Source organism: Nematolebias whitei, chromosome 16 (assembly GCF_014905685.2).
Source record: "Nematolebias whitei isolate Nwh7 chromosome 16, NemWhi1, whole genome shotgun sequence".
NCBI classification, from domain to species: Eukaryota; Metazoa; Chordata; class Actinopteri; order Cyprinodontiformes; family Rivulidae; genus Nematolebias; species Nematolebias whitei.
Genome location: NC_056513.1, coordinates 29,468,904 through 29,491,206, shown reverse-complemented (window position 1 = coordinate 29,491,206; position 22,303 = coordinate 29,468,904).

The following is a 22,303-nucleotide window of genomic DNA, read 5'->3' as shown; positions in this document are numbered from 1 at the left end:
AAATATTAATAACAACATATTACAGCAACATGAATAAAAGCATAAAAACATTAAATATAATGAGAAACAATGAAATACTAAATCAAATCACCCTGCGTTAAACACAGCCCTCACCATTTACCCAGGCTTGGGACCGGCACAAGAGTTACACTGGCTTGTGCTCCCTAGTGGCTGGTTTAACCAAAAGTACAAGATACAGTATAATTATTTACAGATAAAATGCATGGAATGAGTATGGAGAATAATGCTTTCAAATGTGAACATTATACGTCAGAGGCCAGTAGAGTTATTTCCAGTAGAAATGTTGGATGAGAATATGCATATATTGTATATGTTTATAGACGTATGTATGTATATACCCAGTAGGGATGTGCGATATGGCATAAAATTCATATCACGATATGTATTGTGAATGGTAGCGATAACGATATATATCACAATATGTTTTTGGTATAAAACTTGCAATAGGAATGGAAAAAAGCATAAGGTATCCTTTGGCCATCATTTATTTTGAAAACTGCTACATCACAAAATAATCTTAATTAAGAAAATTCCACTACTAGGTCCAGAGAGTTTTTACATAATAAACAAATCAAGTATTAGGCTTCTTTCTTGTAGTGCAAAACAGTGCAAAAGATATCAAATGTAGTTTTAGCCATAAAAAAAAAAAAAAAACGTTAAATACAAAAACAACTGGACTTTATTTGTAACAGAAGACGTTTTGCTCCTCATCTGAGGAGCTTTCTCAATTCAAGAATTGAGAATTGAATTGAGAAAGCTCCTCGGATGAGGAGCGAAAAGTCTTCTGTTACAAATAAAGTCCAGTTGTTTTTGTATTGAACGTTTTTTGAATTTATCATGTCCTGGATGACTGAGAATCTTCACCAGCATAGTTTTAGCCATATGATTTAAACAAAATAATATGTTGTTAACTCTTAACAGTTTCCAGTATTCTCACTTGAGAAATGAACAGCAACAGAGCAGCAAGTGCACGCTGAAACACTTAACCCTCCAACCCTCTAGTGGGTGTCTCCTTCTGCTTTAAGAAGAGCTGACACAAAATGGCAACCAGTTTCCTCTATGGCTTTGACCAGAGGGTCTTGCAGTAAAATCACACAACACAGCGTTCTTTTCACAGATCAGAGAGCAGGTTTCTCTAAAGCTGACCAACGTTTACTTTAACTTTCGATGGAAAAAAACCAACAAAACTTTCGACACAGCACAGTGTTTTGCGCATGTGTCTGAATACGACAACACTACGGCAAGCCGGCCATAGTTAGCTTGTAGCTTCACTACTTAGCTCTTGAAGAAAAGACTTTAACACCACTTACGCACAGTTTTCAACTCAAAAAAGTAACGATTAAACCTGACAACTCTGATTTTACATCAGACAGCATTACTGCGGTTAGCCGGTAGAAGACAGATCTCTATGGTAAGCTAAATTTTTATCGTTTCTACCGTGTACTGTATATATAGCGCATTCTTAATACCCAGTATATACAACATGAATGAAAGTGAAATATGCAGATGTATTATGACAGCAGCAAACAATATAATATACAGAATGCAAGTATGAATAGTGCAGTATTAGACCGTACAAATATACAGATATGATGAATATTTCAACATTAAGAACAAAGTACTATGCATATTTGAAGTGACAATATTAAAGTGATTGTTGTTGGATAAATTAATTATCCTGTCATCATCTCATTAATCAAATAAGCCACACTGAGGAGATTTTTCAACCCGTTTTACGGGGGTCAGAGTTAACACACAGGCTTACATATATGTTACATCGAAGTTCTGGTCACAAGGTCTGCCCACAGACAGTATAACGAAGCATATATTTATAAGCTTATCAGACAGAGGTGAGGTCAAAACAACCTCTGCTCTCCAGCTTAGAGGCATTGGATTTGATCAGGTGCGCAGGCTCCACTCTGTTCAGACAAAACAACTCTAACTCACACACATGGTTCTACATTAATTTAACATTAGTAAGTGATAACATCCATGACCTTTACATAAATTCCCCTGACAACTGTGATGAGTTACAGCCTCAGGACAGAAACTCTTTCAGAGTCTGTTGGTGCGGGAGTGGAGGCTCCTGTAATGCCTACTTGATGGTAGGAGATTGAAAAGTCCATAATTAGGATAAGAAATGCCCTTGATGTTCCTCACCCAGGCATTTGCAGTAGATGCACTCAGTTATGGGTAACTAAGAGCCAGTGATGCATTGGGCAGTTTTTTACCACCTGCTGGAGTGCCTTACGGTCAGATGCAGCGCTGTTGCCATACCATACTGAGATGCAGTTTGTGAGAATGCTCGTGATAGCACAGTGATAAAAGTTCAGCAATATCCTTGAGCACAGGTGAGCTTTCTTAAAGCTCTGTAGGAAATAAATATGCCGCCTTTTTGCGCCTTTTTAACCTGAATTGAGTTAAGTGACCAAAAGAGATCCTACGAGATGTGAGTACCCAGAAACTTGAAACTGGACATCCGTTCCACCGTAGCTCCATTCAGATAGATGGAGGAGTGAGCCTGACTTCTAACTCTCCTAAAGTCCATGATGATCTCCTTGGTTTTATTGGGGACTGTAAGAGAAAACTAAATAAAACTGAGCAAAGTTATTGTTTTTCATGGACACATGGCAGTTCGGAATGGTCAGTAAAGGTTGGATAGATTATAAGAATTACCTGTTTGCATGTTTCAAATTTTCTTACAGCAATTTTTCTGTACCCGATAAAAAATAAAACGGCTAAAATTCAAAATTCAGACCATTCTTTTTAGTGATTCCCTAAAAAACATGGCTTGGCACATACTTTTACTGTGACGGTTGTGTTTTAGTGAGTGTGTGTCGATTCACCTGTAACTTTAATGTGCATTTTCATGAAGGGGTAAATAATCTTACCTCTAACTGCCTGTTGGGAAGAAGTAAATAAATTATTTAAAAAAGTACACACAGACACATTGTTCTTTGCCATGAATTGCAGTTGTTTACACATGTGTTGTGGAATCTAGCAGGTTAGAACACACACACCCAGACACACCCACACACACACACACACACACACACAGATTTCTGCGTATCGTTATGTTGTCTTAGGCGTTGTCTTAGGCTTCTCATGCTGGGAATCATTTCAGTTATTTACTCTACATGATCGAATGAGACACCTTGTGTTACTTTTTAAAAAATTTAAGCAGGCCATGTAAGGCCCTGCCTACAGACCATAACCTCCAAGCACACATGCTGGTGAAGATTCTCAGCACTCCAAGCACACACACACACACACGCACACACAAAAGACTATAACAAGGCTTTAGACCAGATGAGCACCTAGATGATGAAGAGCAGATGTTTTCTCAACTGGGGTTATGCTCCTAAAGCTTCTATACTCTCCAATCCTATAAAAATCACACCTCCCCTTTCTCTCCTGCCTCTCTGACTTTTCTCCACCGGTCTTTGTCCAAGCCATCCATTTTTCTTCAGAGTGAAGACAGATTAGGGGTCCAAATCCTTCGCAATTTGGGTCATGGCCTTTTGTGTGCTTTGAACGGTGAGAGAAAAAGCTCACCAATGGGCCCCATTTGCTGGAGATCAGGGGGTTAGGCTGGCCACTGATTGAGGGAGAGCCACATGGTTGGACCGTGTTTGGAAACATAACGAGATTGAATTAACAGAGAGTCCATGCTGGTGACCTGCATATCAAAGAAAAAAGGAGAGAAGGAAATTTTTAAGGGAGGGCAGGATGCAGAGATAGGGTGGTATGAGGACTGGTCAGAGGAGCCGTGAGAATTTGTGTGAATTAAATTATAATTTAAATGTGTTACGATTTGATTAATTTATAACTGATATGTTTGTAGTCTGACTTAACATCACTGTGTTGCCTCGCATGTCTAAAATAATGCTACAAGCTGTTTGTTCACACAGATTTTGATCAGTGTCAGACGCTTCTCTTTATTTCAAGCTAGCTGGAAAAGCTTTGTGTGAAACATGTTTTTACTACTGGAAATACTCAGGAGTGATGGCCGGGCAGAGCACTGGACATGATGCAACAAAGTGGAAATAGGAGTACTGTTTTGAGAGCCTCAAAATTATCAGAGGGGTTTACCAGTTCATCCATAATTCTGAAAGTTTCTGTGTTGCTATCAATAACATCCCAACAATATTGACAAAACAATGTAACCAATGAGAAAGTTCCTGGAGAAACTTTGATGGGGACTGCTATGTTGCAGCCATTTTAAAATGTTCATCTGACAGTACTATGTCATGATATACATACAGTCTGAGTGGGCCATGTTCCACACCTCAATTGCTGACGTAGCTGCCTTGAGCTGTGGATGCAAGGTTGTTGGTGCTTCTTGTGGCGGCCATCCTCGAACTTGGTGGTGGACACTCCGCATCAGGGAGGCTGTCAAGCTGAAGAAGGAGTCATGTCAGGACTTGTTGTCTGATGGGACTCTGGAGGCAGCTGAGGAGGGGTATCGGAGAGCCAAGCAGTCTGCAGTCTTGGCTGTCACCGATGCAAGAGCTTGGATGTGGGAGGAGTTTGTGAGGCTTTGGATCAAGACTCTCGGTCGACTCCGAGGAGATTCTGGCGAACCATCATGCAGCTGAGGAGGAGAAAGTAGCACTTTACTAACACTGTGTTCAGTGAAGATGGGGTGCTTCTGTTGACCTCAGTGATGTCGTCAGGAGGTGGAAGGAATACTTCTCAGACCTTCTCAATCCCACTGGCATGTCTTCCATGGAGGAAGCGGAGTAGGGGGACTTCAGGGTTAGTTTGTAGATAACCTTGGCTGAGATTGCCGAGGTAGTTAAAAAGCTCTAAGGTGGCAGGGCTCCAGGAATGGATGAGATTTGCCCTGATTTCCTTAAGGCTCTGAATGTTGTTGGGCTGTCTTAGTTGAAACGCCTTTGCAATATCGTATGGACATCGGGGGTAGTGCCACTGGATTGGCAGAGTGGGGTGGTGGTTCCCCTCTTCAAAAATGGGGACCGGAGGATGTGCTCCAATTATAGGGGCATCACTCTCCTTAGACTCCCTGGTAAGGTCAATTCAGGGGTACTGGAGAAGCGAGTCCGATCGTTGGTTGAACCTCAGATCCACGAGGAAATATACAGGTTCTGTCCTGGCTGTGGAACACTGGACCAGCTCTTTACTCTCACTAAGTTCCTTGAGGGGTCATGGGAGTTTGCCCATACATTCTACATGTGTTTTGTGGACTTGGAGAAGGCATGTGACTGTGTTCCTTGGGGTACAGTGAGGGGGTGCTCTGTTAGTATGGAATTGGGGGTCTGTGGCTATGGGCCCTTCAGTCCTTATACAAGCAGTGCGAAAGTTTGGTTCGCATTGCCGGTAGTAAGTTGAACCCCTTCAATATGGGAGTTGGACTTCGCCATGGCTGCTTGTCATTGATTCTGTTCATAACTTTTATGGACAGAATTTCTCAGTGCAGCCAGGAGGCGAAGGATTTCGGTTTGGTGGCCTCAGGATTCCATCTCTGCTCAGATGATGTGGTCTTGTTGGTGTCATCGTGCCGTGATCTCCAGCTCTCACTGGAGCGGTTCTCAGCCGAGTATGAAGCTACTAGGATGACAATCAACACCTTCAAATCTGAGGCCATGGTCCTCAGTCGGAAAAGGGTGGATTGCTCTCTTCGGGTCAAGGGTGAAGTTCTGCCTCAAGTGAAAGAGTTCAAATATCCTAGAGTTTTGTTCATGAGTGAGGGAAGAATGGAGCGTGAGACTGACAGATGGATTGGTGCAGCTTCTGCAGTATTGCAAACCCTGTACCAATCCATTGCGTTGAAAAGGGAGCTGAACTGTAAGGCAAAGCTCTCTGTTTACCAGTCAGTCTACGTTCCTACCCTCACCTATGATCACAAACTCTGGGTTGTGACTGAAAGAATGAGATCGCAGATACAGGCGGTTAAAATGAGTTTCCCCCAGATGGTAGCTGGACTCTCCCTTAGAAATAGGATGAGAAGTTCAGTTATCTGGAAGAGACTCAGAGTAGAACAACTGCTCCTCCACAACAAGAGGAGCCAGTTGAGGTGGTTTGGGCATCTGATAAGGATGCTTCCTGGGTTCCTTCCTCTGGAGGTGCTTCATTCATGTCCAACTGGGAAGAGACCCCAGGAAAAACTGCAACAGCCCACACTGAAAAACTGAAACTCCTGCATAAACACTTTTACACTGATATTGATCAATTTCAGGATTAGCATTGGTATTGTTAATATTAATATTTAGAAAAATCAAGGTTCAAGGTTTTTTATTGTCATTCGCATCACATGTGGTAGATGAGGTGGAACGAAATTGTGTACTCAAGGTCCCGGTTACACCCAAAAATAGCAAAAATATAAAAAGAAACAGTATATAAGGATCTAAGATAAACGTAAAACACTAATAATGTAAAATAATACGGTGTATTAAACAGCAGAACGAACATGAGCCTGTAGTGAGCAGATGGGTATGAATATAACAGTTTTAAGGCAACAGATCAGCAGCATTTCTTCAAGAAAGAAAGAAGACAGTGATTGTTTTTATTTTGTCTTGCTTATAGTGATTATCCTGGTTAGAGATTCATGAGTCTAACAGCCTCAGGGTAGAAGCTGTTCCTCAGTCTAGTGGTTCTGCACTTAATGCTCCTTAACCTCCTTCCTGAGGGGAGCGGGGAAAAAGTGTGTGTGCTGGGTGAGTGGGGTCCTTCATGATGCAGGTGGCCCTCTTCCTGCATCTGGAGATGTACAGTAGATGTCTGTGATTGTGGGAAGGCTGACTCCAACAGACTTCTGTGCAGCCTTCACTACTCTCTGCAAAGCTTTTCTTTCTGCAGCTGTGCAGCCTCCATGCCACACTTGATGCTGGAGCACAGGATGCTCTCCACTGTACACCTGTAGAAGGAGGTGAGGACTGAGCTTCCCAGACCAGCTTGCATCAGCCGTCTGAGAAAGTAGTCTCTGATGAGTTTTCTTGATCAGGCTGAAAGATCTTCCCAGTACTATTTGACACAGAACCACCCCACTCATGACCTTCAGTGTGCTCTTATTTCCTCCCAACAAATATTGGCCTATTCAAACATTTGACAACTGTGAAACTAGCAGCAAACATTTTACAATTTGCACCTTGATTGGTCTCTCAGATTTAGATGTCTATGTTTTAATCAGAGTATGAAGAAATTCTAAAACCTCCTCAGCATTCAGAATCTTACCATCTCCATCCAGAGTGATTCACTGTCAACGTCAGTCATACGATTCTTACACTCCCATACATCCATCAATCCCTAAAGTTTTGAGCAAGCAATTTTTCAGTACAAGAAGCATGTACATTTTTATTACTACTGATAGAACTGACGTCTGTATTTTCTACACTAGAAACATTCGTATCAACCAGAAAACATACTAGCTCATCATGCATGACTTCTCTAGATTATGTGGCAATGGGGTATAATTTGTTGATGTTATACCAAGACAATGACTATTTCTATTAAAATTAATGAATGTCTTTATTCTCTTCTCCTGACACTTATGAAGTGGGACAGAACCCATGTTGCTTGGTTGAAAACTTTGAGATATGCATTACTGGCTGAGAAAAGTTGTGATTGTTTTATTTCTGTTCAATGGACTGAATGTGAAGTACTGCGTTTAAAGATGTAAAAACAAGTTTTGCAGCAACATTATCTGTTGCTAACAAGCACTTAAAAAAAATAATTATTTTTGACCTTGGTTTGCATATGTGCTGTGGGGCGCTCAGGGGTAAATAATGTCTTAATTTAAATTATTCTTAAAGAAATAAAAAATGGTCTGAGTATTAAATAAAACTAAGGCGATACACTGCTTTTTAAGAGTGTGTTTTCATGTAACCTCAAAAGATTACAATGCGCAGACAAAAAATTAGGTTCTCGTACGAGCAGCCCCAGGGAGTTGAATTATAAAGAAAAACCATCTGAATTCTTCTTCCTCCCTCTAACCCACTGTCTCTCCCCCCCCCCCCCCCCGCAAACCCTCCCACCTCATCACCAGCTTTCACTCAGCCTAGCCTCCTATGATTAAGGGTCAAGTGTGCCACCTCGTCTCCAGGCCATCATTAAAAACGGAGACAGCAAAGAGAAGGAGAGTGAGGGAGAGAGAGACACCCTGGCACACAGGGCTAATGAAAGCCATGAATCACGGTGTGGTCTTTAAAGAACATATTAGTGACATCATTAACTCAGCTCAAAGGCCACAGCCGGGGTGAACAGGCAGGTTGCTCCACCACTCGGACCAACCAGTTCGATACATACTGCAAGAGCTGTCCCTCATCAGGGAGCCCCCCGTGCTGCCCCGTTTGAATATCTGCTGGCCACATTTGAAAGGAATCTGTGAAAATATGATCAAACTTTGCATGAAGAGTGGCTGCAGTAAGTTTAGTTATTATGGGGTGCCGTTTGTAAAGTTACAGTCAAAAAGTAACAGCAGTATTCTGGTTTATTTTCACCATGTTATTCATACATTTATAAATGTCATAGTTCCAAACTAAATATTTAATTTACAAGCTAAACATTTAGTTTACAAACTAAATACTTAACTTGCAAGTTAAATATTTAGTTAGTAAACTAAATAGTTAGGTGTAAATTAAATATTTAATTTTCAAGGTAAGTATTTATTTTCAAAACTTTTAAGCAAAACATTTAATTCCTAAATAAAAATTTTAATTTGCTAACTAAATATTTAACTTGTAAGCTAAATATTTAGGTTGCAAGTTAAATATTTAGGTCCGAGTTAAATACTGTATTTAGTTAGCAAATTAAACATTTATTTTGGAAATTAAATGTTGAGCTTGGAAATTAAATATTTAGGTCAGAGCTAAATATTTAGTTATCAAATTAAAAATTTAGTTTAGGAGTTAAATGTTTAGCTTAACAAATAAATGTTTGTTTGGAAATTAAATACTTAGCTTGGACAAGAAATATTTAGTATGGAATTTAAATGTCTAGCTTTGAAAATAAATATTTAGCTTGGAAATTAAATATTTTACTTACACCTAAATATTTAGTTTACTAACAAAATATTTAACTTGCAAGTTAAGTATTTAGTTTGCAAACTAAATATTTAACTTGTAAATTAAATATTTAGTTGGGAACTATGACATTTATAAATGTATGAATAACATGGTGATAATATGACTTTGAAAAAAAAACAAATATTAAAAAAAATCTTGTTAAAAGCTAAATAAACCAAACTATTGCTGTTAATTTCTTCCTTTTAAAAGGGAGTTTTTTCTTTCCACTGTTGCCACTGTGCTCGCTCAGGATGGGAGACTGCAACGAAGCCCAGATTCAACTTGTCTGCTGGATTCCTTAGATAGATAACTTTACTAATTGGCTTTTATGTTTGTGAATGTTTCTGTAAAGTGCCCTGAGACAACTTTGTTGTGATTTGGCGCTATATAAATAAACTGAATTGAATTGAATTAATTTTTGACTGTGTAACTTTACAAACGGCACCCCATAAATTATTGCTTTCAAGGAAAGCTCACTTCTTTTTAGGTGGGGTTCTGTGGAAAGTTTAGGAGCAATTACTCTCTTATATTTAGATATCTTTTTGAACATAATTTGTTTAGAGTTTAATTCTGACAGGACTGACGAGCTACTGGCTAGTCAGAGCAGGGTTAAGGCCAAAGTGGATTGCTGTCATTCAAAGAGGTATCTACGGCAGGTAAGATATCAAGCTTTTAAGAATTCCAGTCAAACTCCTAAAAACAAAACAAAATCCTCTCCTATTTCTGCTCCTATGAGCTACTGTAGACATATTCTAATGGATGGGCTCCTCTTAACCTGCCACTTTCTGTTTGAACAAAACAACTCTCCCTCCGGACGCCCTGCAGCAGGGGCCTGTGGGTGCTTCTCATGGGCAGTGACCTTTTCACACAGCCTCGGGACAAAGTGGCTCTCCCGGCTCACCCTGGAGCAACACTCCCTTACCTTCGTGCGCCCCCCCCTTTTTTTTCCAGCACTACAACTTCCTTCTCTTCCAAAAAAACCCAGGACCTGATGGTGTTTACTGACAGGAGCTGGAGCCCCTCAGTATCCTCAATCAGAGTGCAGCCCCCTGTGCTCAGGGAGGCCGCCCAGGCCTCATTAGGAGCTCTATGATGAAATGAGCTGAAAGGCCCCAGACTGAACCAGCACCAGCCAGCAATCACAGCAGCCTGAACTAGTAAGGCTCATCTCACAGCCCCATAGGCTTTAAATCATGGATAACCTTCTTGTTTCTCTCACTATCTAACTATCTGCACCCCCTAACTCGCTCTGTTTCACCGTAACTCTGTATGGCTCGCTTATTCTCTCGACTTGGCAACTCCCCCTCCCCCCCACATCCCGCCCCCTCGCTCTATTACTGCTCATGGACCACACTCTACTATACTTTACTGCTTCACTCAGCGGAGGCATCAAAGTTTAACACGTACAACTTACAGCTCTCAGTCACATCTCATCCAGCACTTTCCATGTTTTACTCCCTCGGATTGTTTCGCCAAGCTTTTCATCATGCAGTGTAATTGCAGCTTTCTTTCTTTTTAACACTTCACTCCACTTCGGTCCTGTTTGGATCCTTGTCTTTGACTAACTCTGACTTCTCTGTTATTCATTTGAACCACTATAACAAAGGAAGAATATTTCAAATCTTTTATTGCCATAAAGTTCTTTTTTTATGTTTCCAAGAGCAATGGTCGGTTATATGTGAAAAATGTTGAGACGGTCAAGATGAAGCCAATTTAAACACAAAGAAGTACACAATTAATAATGTGTTCAGGGGTGCAAAGAATAATCATACTGGCCTTTAATATTATTGGTAATATATTCTCATGTTGACTGTTTTCTCAAGATGCCTCTACTCTGTGGAGGACTGAAACTGCCATAATTAATATTAAGTACAGAATTAAATAAGAAGTGGCTTAATGAAGTAAAATAAGTTTGTATTTTTATGAGCACAATATCCTGATCAACACAACGCAAAGCAAATTAAGAAATTGTTGACTGCTGCAAAAACAATAAAAATAAAAACATACAAAATAAAAGAATGATTCTTGTGTTATGTCAAGTTTTGTTATTGTTGTCATGACGCCTGGAGATGAACTGTAACATTAATGGGTTGATCATTACTGATTGTTCAATTTCCATTTCAGGGTTCTTTATTGTCATTCGCAGCACACGTGGTACATGAGGTGGAACGAAATTGTGTACACAGGGTCCCAGTGTACTCATTAGATTCAGTTGGCAGCATAACATCTGATTTTTGATGATGAAGTAGTACTCATTTTGATGCATACTTTTGAGTTATTTTAAGAAAATACCCCCCCCCCCATCCCTTCCAAGTACCGTAAAAATAAATAACATACCTCATTGTCTCAAGAAAACAAACTACATTATTTGAAATAATGAAGTAAATAATGTATTTTGAGATAAAAATTGTTATCTTCATCTTCATCAATTTAATGCCATGAAAATACATTTCTTAGTATAACACCTCCTTGTTTTGTTAACACGTTGTAACTGGAGCACTACCAAAGGGCGGCCTGAGGTGATCTGCCCACCCTAATGAATTTGTTGCTCCCCTACTCGCTCACCTGGCCAGACAGTCTTACCTTTCTGAGCCCTAAGCATTTGTTACCTGTCCACTTTTAATAAATTCCTGGCTGTTTGGATTTGAATCAGGAACCGGAAAGTACAGATTTATAGGGCCTAGACTCCTCCTTTCGCAGAAGGGGAGCACAGCCTATCACATGGATGAGGGGGAGGGACTAAGTGTGGTCTCATTGGACCTTATCAAGTAGGTATCTCTGCAGACAAATACGGAAGGCGTATCTGGAGGGCCACATTTGAGTGGATGATAGAAAAATGGGCGTATCCAGAGGGCCACATATAATTGGACGATAGAAAAATTGGCCTATCTGGAGGGCTAATATGATAGGATGATTTAAAAATGGGCATATCCAGAGGGTCACATCTGATTGGACAAAAAAAAAAAGGCTGGATGAAAAAAACAAGGCGTTTGTTTTAACCACAGACATATTATATCTATGGCGTTAACCAGTTCAACATTGGCGGCGTCTCCATACCTTCTCTCTCCATCTCTCTTAACACACAACTTCCAGTTACATTTCAAAATAAGAGCAACATAACTGGGTAGTGGGGAGGGCTAAATGCTAGTTTTTTAATACCTAGCCATTACATTAAAAAACAAAATATGTTTTGGTTGTTGAATAATGTGAAAATATCCCAAAAAGTTCAATCTGGTCCTCTGGACATTCAAAAAAACAAAAAAACAAACAAACAAAAAAAAAAAGCAAAAAAATGTAGAAACGTTTCGTCTCTCTTTTTCTACCTGGATTATTGAGCATGCATCAGGATAATGTGAAAATAGTTACAATCAATTCATAAAGAAATAATAATAAATTCACCAAAATAATAGTGATACTTAAACTGGCCTTGGGACAAAGGATGTTTCCTTTAACTTCACATGTTCTTGTTCAACCTTTAAAGCAGTCACTGCAGATGAGTGATTGTCAGTTTCTGTAAGATTTCTACAACTGGAGCAGGTATTTCTGTTTACTGGTTAACTTTATAAGCTGTCTCACATTTTAAGGGTTAATCCTACTCCATGTTTCAGCTTCTTTCATAGATCAGAACTCATAGAAGAATATTTCTAAAGAGCAAATTTTATTTTTATTTTTTTATTTTGGGCCATTGTCTCATCATAGGACTCATGATCTTTAATTGAGACCAGACTTTTTGACAAATAGGAACAGGTTTCGCTTCAGATACTTCATATTTCATTGTACCCAGACCACACTCAAGGCAACCTGTGTCAGGTGCAGCTACAACCCAAGAACAAAAGAGAATCTTCTTGTGTTTGACAGCAGATATAACGCTGTTTCTTAGAAACCTTCAGCTTTAGAAAAGAGCTGACGCAACTTAACTAAAGAGCAGCAAATACAGTTAGCCAATCAGTGTTTGCCCTCCAGAAACGCCTGTTCTCCAGAAACGCCCACTTTTGGTCTGCAGAGAACCCCTTCTTGACCTTATCTGGTTTAACGTGTAAGGAACAAATAAGACGGTGGATAAAAAGCCTTTCTGCGTGATGTAAAATAAACTCTATTCCTTGACAGATATTGAATCCCTAGGATACTTTTTTTTAGAGTTGCTGGCCCCGTTTAAACCAGTCAGAACTAGTCAGAACTCTGAGCAGATCAAAAACTCAGGCTCAGTCTAGATAAAAATACTAACACTCATTTTCGATTTTTGAGAAAATTAAAAGATTTTAAGTGTGCCTTATAGTCCGAAAAATAAGGTACTGTGTTGTTCTCGATTAATAAAATCTGGTTGTAAAATAACAAAACTGAAGCAGGCCTGCAACATAAGGTCATATCCATCGCCCCACACTGCAGTATTTTCTAAACATCATAAAGCAACAGTCTTTAATAAACAACATTGTATTAAAACTCCTGAAATGTTAGTACGACCTTTGATTTTGCTGTACCAACCCAAGATAGTTAGTGGCCACTATCTGGCCTGCACATTGTCATGGGACAAACAAATAATCTTGTGATAATGTCTTAAAAACAAACTTTCAACATATATCTCAAAATCCATAAATATCTCTCTTGAAGTAAATATTCAAAATTAAATAAATCAAACAAAAAAAAATACACAAATGATCAACAAATATTCTATAGAATAAAACTATATATGTGTCTCATGCCAATAACCCTGAAATTTAAACACCTTTATTACAGCTGCTATAACAAATGTGAAAATAATTGTTACCATTATTTTCGGACTGGCACACTTAAACTCTTAATTTTTCTCAAAAATCAACAGTGAGTCTTATAATCTGGTGCACCTTATGCATTAATTCTGGTTATGCTTACTGACCTCAAACTGATTTTATGTGGTACACGGCGCTCAAGAATCTGTCTAAATGTTTCAGTTTCGCTTAATGCGCCTTATAGTCCGAAAAATACGGTACTCTGTTTCATAGTTAAATACAATGTTGGATTATATTCTGTTTATCTATCTTGATACTACCAATAAGACGCCTTCGCTTTGAAATAACTAATATTTTTCGTGGATGAGTTTAACCGGTGCTGTGCAGGTTTGAAGCAAAGTCTAACTTTTTGCATGCATCACTGACCGAATCAAAGTACCATCTTTCAGGCAATCAGTTTGAGAACAAAAGGAAATTATTTTACAGATCCGTGACAGACAGAAATGAGATTTTGATGCCAAACGATGTGTCCACAGAGAAAAATCTAAACTATCATTCAGTTTTGACTCAGCTGGGTGCGACCCAAAGCAGAGGAGTGAAACGGCAGGAGGATGATATTGAGCATTAAGAAGCCGTTCTTAAATATGTGCTTGAATAATTGAAAGACACTTAGTTCCTCTTTGAATGGTTGAGTGTTGCTGATCAACTACACCTATGGAGCCACGAGGGTCAGCCCAGCTTGCAGGGACAGGCATTTATACTACAGCTTCTAATATATTCATGAAATGCAAGTTTTATGTGATTTTTTTTTAAAAGTCCTCACAAATGTCTCAACACATACAGTCACGGATAATTAAGGATCGTTGCAATGCTTTATTTCTTCAGGCAAAACGTTTCTCTCCTTGCTTTCCACTCCACACCTCATATTCATAGCATAATTCTATGATAAAGCTAGTTTAGGGAAACCTAATGTTATATTAAAGCAGAGTTAATCTATGCACGTGGGGCCTTCTTACCATACATTATTATGCGCTACAGAAGGCTTTAATGTGCAAAAAAAGATATTTTTTCTGGCCAAGAGTAGACATTATATTACTACAGGTTAATAAAACTTTGGCTTTTTTAATTTTTCATAGTGGCTACTGCATATGTAAATATTTAATGAAGTCTTTATGCTCAAAATATTCAAACAAAAAGGTTAATAAGCTCCAGGATGGAGGATAGGGTATATAATCACCAGGCTGTTCTATAGAAAAGGAGAGAATGACAAAAGACCTAAAAGAAGGACATGCAAAATAAACAGAATGGCACTTTTACTACTATTTTAGGGATTAAAAAATATAATAAAATAATGTAAAAATGTATCCCAATCCTTTTATAAGGCATGCTGAAGGGAGCTTTATTACTATTCAGTTTCAAAAATACAGATGGAAAGCCTGTCACACTTGCATGAAGACAACGTAATGTCTTTTTTAAACAGTACTTGATGCAGAATAGATGTAAAATAGTTCAAATTAAAGAGTTAAACAGTGTGGTTGAGCTATACGTACAGTAACACTGGTGTAGATTTTTGCGTCATAAGAACCTTTTGTGTCAACAGCAATGATTTTACTTCAACATTGGCAGCTCTTTGGTGGGGGGGTACTGCAGGGGTCCATCCTCGGTCCTCATCTCTTCTCTATATCTGCTGCCACAAGGTGCTATTTTTTCATAAAATTGGCATATCTTTTAATTTCTACACCGATGACTGTCAAATTTACTTACCTCTGAAGCACACTGGTGTACATTCTATTGAACCACTTCTTGACTGCCTGACCGACATCAGGGACTGAATGGCTTTAAATTTTTTAAGTTTTAATGAGAAGAAGACTGAAGTCATGCTTCCTCCTAATAGCACGATCAAGAACCGCTGTATTGACCTTTCCTCTCTAGCCTCGTTAGAGAAACAAGTTGTCACTAATCTGGGAGTGATAATGGATCCTTCCATGAAGCAAAACAGTCATTTAAACACGACTGTTAGATCCTGTTTTTTTTAGTTGAGGCGAGTTTCTAAATTGAAGACCATACTGTCTAAAAGTGACCTTGAGACATTAATGCATGCTTTCATAAAATCCAGGCTCGATTACTCCAGTGCGCTTCTTTTTGAATAAGTCAGAATTTCACTGCACGTTTACAACTGGTCCAAAATGCTGCAGACCGATTTTTAACCGGTACAGACAAAAGAGAGCACATTACACCAGTTTTGGCCTCCCTGCACTGGCTCCTGGTTCATTTTTAAATTCAGATAAAAACCCTTCTGTATGTTTTTAAATCTCTGAACAGCTCTTCCCCCTTTTATCTTGCTGATCTGCTGCAGCCATATGTCCCACAGCGCTCTCTGAGGTCAGCAGACCAGATGCTTTTATTGGTTCCAGGCACTCGTTTTATGCTCAGAGGTGACAGAGCCTTCTATGTTGCAGGTCCAAGACTGTGGAATGAGTTACCACTACATGTCAGACAGGCTCCCTCTCTCACTGTTTTTAAGTCTCTTGAAAACTCACTTTTATTCCCTGGCTTTTGACACTGTGTGAGTTGATTTGAACTTGTCTGTATTCTAGAATGTTAGCCATTTAGTTCTTATCTTTACCCATTCAGATCTATGTATTTTTTGCCATTTCCTTTGCTTGATTGTTTTTGCTGTACAGCGCTTTGGTTGGCCTTGTTGCTGGTTTTAAGTGCTTTATAAAAAAAGTGGCATAACATAATAAAAAGTGTCATGTTACAATTTAAGTTATAAACAACATGCTTATATTTCCTAGCATGCACAAAATCACTTCGAGAGCACGTCTAGATCATTATTTACACACAGACACAGTGTCTCAAAGAATTTAATGCAAAGTTTGACATTTCAAATGTAGTATCAGTGCCAGGACCAAACTGTTGTCATGCTCAGGTCGCTTTCCAGTGCAATATGACTATATATATGTATATATATATATATATATATATATATATATATATATATATATATATCACTCCCCGGAAGCTACTTCAGGGTCTTCCTATACATCTTTTATAAGCAAGAAAATTATTGCAGCTAAAAGTAGACGCAAACCTTTTTCATTATTTGTGAAAAAACAAACAAACAAACAAACACGTGAAGCCATGTTGTGAGAAGATGCAAACAAGTGACTGCAAAGCATTGCTATATTAATTGTTAAATGCTTGAGCAATTTATGGAAATTACTGATGATGTTGAAAGTTTGTTTGGCTGAGGTTTTGGTGCATAGAAGGTTTGTTTATACTGCTGCTTTTTGTTTACATTTATTTTGTTTACATTTATATTGAAGTAAACTCAATTAGATGATAGATAGCCTATTATGCAGACCCTTTAAATCTTGCAAGTTTAAATTACTTAAGCAATCAATAAACAATTTTTAAGATCTAGTGATTAATGCAATATTTTGCTAACAGGTAACAAACATATGAGATTGATCGACATCACTGAAAATAATAATTGTGACATGAAAGTCATTGTGACCTGTTCGATAATCATCATATAAACTTCTATTTCATTTCTTCTAACAAGCATGACCCTTTTAAATTAAAGTCCCCCCCCCCCCCCCCCCACACACACACACACACATGAACGAGGAGCTCAGACAATAATTTCATTTCATTTAACTTATCTTCAACTGTTATGGCACACTGAAAGCTCTGTCCCATCTACATCTCATGACTCTCCCCTTAATTAAATCACGCTGTGCTGTGTTGCAATATCCAAATTAATATTTCAGTGCTGGCAGTACGGTGGCTCAGTTGGTAGAGCTGCAACGAGAAGGTCGCCAGTTCAGATCTCGGCTCGGGACCCTTCTGGGTGGAGTTTGCATGTTCTCTCCGTGCATGGAGTGAGAGAGTGAATGACTGTTTGTCTCGCTTGACTCTGTGTGGCCCTGCGATGGACTGGAGGCCTGTCCAGGGCGTCCCCTAGCTGCCTCTCACACGATGATGGCTGGATATGGGCACCAGTGACCCCCGCAACCCGAAAAGGAAAAAGCGGGTAAAGATGATGGATGGATGGAATTTTTCAGTGCCTGCTTCGTTTTATGGCTGCTACCATTTCATCTTCTTTCGGCTGCTTCCTTCTTTTGGGGTCGCCACAGTGAACTAACACACAAGACTTGTCAATTTTTACACCAAATTCCCTTCTTGACGCAACCACAGACCACCGAGCTACCACAGCCCTCTGTGTGGAGCAGAGAGCTGCTATCTAGGGCACCCAGGGGAGCAGATAGTGGGGGTTAGGGGCCTTGCTCAAGGACCCAAAGTGGGGCAAATGAGGGTGGAGGCAGGTGTGGGTGTTTCACCTTTCCCACGTACATTTTGATGTTGTCGGTGCGGGGGATCAAACTGGCAACCTTCTAATCACAGCCTCACCTTCTCTAACCTCTGCGCCACCGCTCCCCCGGCTGCTACCATTTAAATAGGTCTTATAGAAGGACGAAATATTCCCAGCAACAAAAATGCACCAACCACTTAAAACCAATGGCCAGTTACAGGAAGAATCACGGCCCCTCAGGACAAACCACAACTTCTTTCCTGCTGAGAAGAATGCACGCCCACTGTGAAAAGTAGTGCCCTCCCCTGTGCACAGATCTGTTATGATGACTGGATGATAGAGAAAGATTAGCTACTTTTAAATCCAACGTCTAGTGACCATTCTTCAAAAGTAACACAGCGTTAATAATTCAAATGTCCTCTGTGCCATAATATAAGTTGCAGGGGCCATCTGATACCAAATAAAAAGAGTCAGAGGTTGCTTAAACATATCTGATCTGAACATGTGGCTACATTAGATGTTTTTATTGTCATTATTAGGAATACAATATAGAACAGATCAAGGACGGGAGGTCTGCTGAGACCAGGTTTTGAAGGATGCCTGAGGCTTCGAGTAATCGATAGATCAGACAGAGTGCAAGGTCAGGGAACCAAAAGGCAATCTCTGATGGTGAATTTATTTACTCAAATATTTTTAATGCTTTTGAGTCAAAACATTAAACCACATACTTAAAAAACACTCTACAGTCAAGCAGGCTGACTTCAGACCTGCTGTATGAACAGTTTTTACTTTACATACTTAAGTACTTATATAATGTATTAAGGGAGATGCAACTTATCTGTGCTGCTGATCATCTCATACTGCTGTACTCATTCATACCCATCTACTCACTACAGACTCATGTTTAAATAAATGCAATATCTTGTTCTCTTCGCTCCTTTTAAAACTAGTTTTCCTAAATCCAATTGTTTTTAATATGCACCATTTTTTTTCTAAAAAGCACATAAGTTAGTCTACAAATGCACAATCAAAGGAGTTGCTAACAAAAAGAACAGGGGACAAAAAGTATTAAAGCACAATAAGTAGGATAAAAAATACTTTAACATTGTTTAAAAAAAGAGCATAAAGTCTGTCTTATTCTAAAATCTGTTTCTTTCATTAATGCTTGTTTTGATGGGACTGAAAGTCTTCTGAAAGTAGAAAGTAGTAAATAAGAAAGGAGAATGCATATTATTTTTGTGTATTATATAGACAATATTTTTTATAATATAGCATTGTCCTTGTATTACTTTACATCACAATAAAATATGATACCCTTTTTGGAGGTTGTCTCTTATGCTTTTTAACATTTTGTAAAAAAAAAAATAAAACATTGCTTGTGGACATTTTACGAACTTAAAAAAAAGGTGAATCAAAATCCCAGATAGTTGTGTTTACAATGTGCTGTAAAACACAAGGCATTGTTCAAATGTGAAAATATTATCTAGATGAATTTGGCATAATTTTTGTTAAAATCCACAACATGCTGTAGATGGCTTTATAAAATGTTAATGATGCGAATAAATATCAAAGAGGAATCTTGATGTATAAAGTCATATGTATTCAATTATATTTACGTAAATATTTTCATAATTTCTTTGAGTTTAATTCTTATTACAAGAAGGAGGTATGATTAACATATCCCCCTCTGTAGAACCACTGTTGCTACATTTTCATTCATGCATCAAGGCGTTTTGTTGTGGAGCAGTTTAAAACAACTAAGTGAATCGAGTACAAAATTATCTGTATTTAAAGAAAGTTGAAACAAAGTTTATAGATTTTTTTACACACTTACCAGTACTCTTTTATTTGTTTTAATTATTTTAATACTTTTGGACAATTTTAATTTATTATGAGCTATTATCTGGATTGGATTTGTGTGTTTAAAGTAAGATGTGAGCTTATGTACGAAGCTTTTATGAGTTTTTCTTCAACCCACAAGTCAACAGGTTGTAGCTTTAACGTTCATTCAGACAGTATAAATAGTTGAAAACAAGGCTCAATATATGGAACAGCCACAACTATAAAAATACACTCATGCGTTTGACTTTTATCAGAGGAGAAGCGTAATGTAATCATCTTCCTATAAATTAGACCTAATTTAATTCACATCAGGTCGTACTGGTCTTCCCGCTCAGTAGCACTGGCACCCATCAAGTCTCCCGAAGGCCCCAGGAAACTCCTTTGTCTGATAAACGAGTCAACAAACACTCTTTGAGAGCGGGAGTTCAGAAAACACTGATGGAAATACGATAGTCAAGAACGAGAAGAGGGAGTTGGAGATGGAAAGACAACAACTGACATCTCAGGGAATTTCACATGGATGGCTAATCCAGTGTGATCAGCAGAAGATTTTAATATTTAAATAGCCAGCAACGCACTAGAAGTTTCTAATTAAATAATAACTCATGCTTGAAAAGCAAAAGTGCATGTGTTGTGGGAGCCTAAATAATTCACTTTGCCCTATATCTTGTCATTCTGTTAACCCAGAGACAAATGGCACTTGCGAGGGCTTTTAGACGGGGGGAGTTGGCACTGTCAGAACAACATCAGCTTGTAAAAGGCCTCACCCATCAGGGCCCAAATCCAAACTGACTGGCCCCACTACAGAACAACGTTTCTAACCTATGAATTAATTTGGTTAATTAATTAATTATTAATTACCTTACAGGCCACCCAACACAGGCACGTTGTGAAAAGATGACAGGAAAATAGCTTCTTCCTAATAAATGAGGGATGTTAATGAGGCAGACAACTATGTGTTGGCTCATCTCACTATATCATGCTACCTGCTTGCTCTTATTAGAAGTTTCCAGCAAAAAAGTATCAGAAAAGAGTTTATTAATTAATACTCTGTTGAAGGATATATGAGAAGCTCACAATATCCATGAAAAGTGTGAAATATTCAGGCTGGTAACATTCATATTAATGGTTAAATTACACATACATCTCAGAATTAAATTAGAATTCGACCCAACATTGATGTCAGATTTACGTCAAGCATATAAATGTACTTATGGCTCGAGGTTAGAATATCTTTTTTCATTCATTATACCTTTTTTTCCCCCACCACCACCAGGTATTTTCGCTTTTGGCCACTCTGGCCTTGCGGCGTAATTTCAAAAAAGAGAATTACATTTTTGATGGGAACTAATTAGACAGGCTTTATTACCTGAAATTTCCACAGACTGTTGCGTGTTCCTGAGTTGGCATGATGGTGGTATGACTTATTGAGGGGCACCAACTGTTCTAACTTCTGCTCAGGAACAGACGAGGCTCTGAGGTTCGTCGCATCAAGATTGCAGAACAGAATGGACGTGGCTCATAATGATAGTGAGATACACTCTAAAGCTTACAGAAAGTAAAAGTCTCCTACTTTTTTGGGGGGAAAAAGGAAACTCAAACTACAGCAGCGGAGTGGTGAAAATTAAATTAAATTGCATATATTTAATAGTCATGTGACTTGAACATTTATGTGGATACGACCAGTGATAAAGAGCAGTATGGAACCATAAAGCTATTGTATTCTCTCCTGTGGCAAGTCAGACAAAAGCTGCTATGATAATCTCTTAAGATCCTGTAGATCGACACTGGCTTGGAGTTGGCAGTTTGTGTTAAGCAGTTGGGATTCATTCAACCTATATTAATATATTAATTAATTAATTATTAATATTATATTTAACCTATATTTCGACAGGTAAATCCCATTGAGCCTCGAGGACTCATTTACAAGAGAGACCTGATTTCAACATAGAATGATGACAACAATAGACAGTTATAAAAGGGCATACAGATTTTTTTTTTTTACAAATAAGATGGCTAAAAAAAGTAACAAAAAACAGCTAGAGTCTAAGGCGAATGTAGAAAACTAAAAACAGTAACATGTCTGCATTGGTCCCTGCCAGGAGTCCAACAGTTCTATGTCGTATAAGCTTCGCCCTTTAAGGCTGTCGCTGATGGGTTTATCCCGTTATGCGCTGCATAAGCACTGAAAAAATTTAGTCCATGCCCACCTGCTGTGTGGGCCCCACCCGGTCCATATAAATTACGTTAAGAGCGGGAAATCGGCTCCCATTTTTTCTTCAGCGAGCTAATATAGCACTGTCAGAAGAACAAAGAAGGAAAATTGTGTAGATGACCAACCTTTGTTAAGGATGCTTGGCCCAGCAGTCGACCTCCGGTCGTCCGGTGAGTTC